A 1,349-nucleotide genomic window follows, 5' to 3' on the forward strand; every position below is an offset into this window, starting at 1 on the left:
ATATATATATATATATATATATATTACTTTCGTTATCGCTTATCTTTTTAAACTATTATGTTTATCTTTATTTTTATATTTAAAGATAAAAAATATATATTTCCTTTATGATATTATATATTTGAAAGAGATATATTTACATTATATAATATAACTATAAAATATAAAGAAATTAAATAAAAGATAAAGAAATACACAAGATAAAGATAAACAAGATAAAGATAAACACATGTATAAAGAGAACGAGAACTAAATTGAATACTTGTATAAACAACTAAAAGTGAATAAGTTTTTTAATTAGTATCTTCAGTTATTTTTTTTGTTTATTTTCAACCTTCGTATTTTTATATCATGATTTTTATTCTGGGAATGGTGGTTCCTTTTTTGTTAGCATCATTTGTATTTTACTATGTATTAGTCTCAATATTGTGTGATGTAAATACATCTCGAACAGAGTTGGTGCTGAGTTGCATAGTAGGATTTTTTATTTGGTGTTATATATTATTATCGTTCTTTTGTCGTTGTAGAGAAATATTTATATTAGATGGTGATGATGATGATGAAGCAGTTGGAGACATCGAGACTCCTGAAATAAGAATAGAGCATTCGGAAATCAAAGTTTGTGTTATCAACAAAACCATGATAATCTTGCCTCCTGGTAAATGCTTTCGTGAGGACCAAAGTAAGGAATCTCAATCTGATTGTTGTATTTGCTTGGAAGAGTTTAAGAATGGAGATTTCATTCAACCATTTGGAGTGTGTGTTCATGAATTTCATTTCGTATGCATTAACTCTTGGATGGACAGTGGAAACATTTCATGTTCACTTTGTCGTCAGAAGTTGTCAATTCTTACTTAACTCATGTTTTTGTAATTCTTCAAAATGTGAAATCACGTTAAGAATTCTAATATATACATAGGATTTGAGAATTGTTTGTGTGAGATTTTTACAATAAAAAATCAAGAAAGTTGATGTAGAATCTAATAACATAGATTCTTTTTTTTTTCTTTCATTAAATTTTCATGAATAATTAAAATGGTGAAAAATATTATAAAATTTAAAAAAAAATTATTACTTTGAAACTATAAATGTCATCTGGCTAGAGTAACAACGTTCCAGTAACCATGATGTATTTAAGTGTTTAATTTTCTTTTACACAAGATTAAAATAAAAAATATGCATGTGTATAATATTTATGCAAAACAAGAGAAGTTCGTGTAAGAAAGAACAATTATTTTTGAAAAAAGTAATTCATTGTCTCTATTTTATATCATTTAAAAAAAATTATATATATATATATATATATATATATATATATATATATATATATATATATATATATATATATA

Source organism: Vigna radiata, chromosome 10, assembly GCF_000741045.1.
Source record: "Vigna radiata var. radiata cultivar VC1973A chromosome 10, Vradiata_ver6, whole genome shotgun sequence".
In the NCBI taxonomy this organism is placed as follows: domain Eukaryota; kingdom Viridiplantae; phylum Streptophyta; class Magnoliopsida; order Fabales; family Fabaceae; genus Vigna; species Vigna radiata.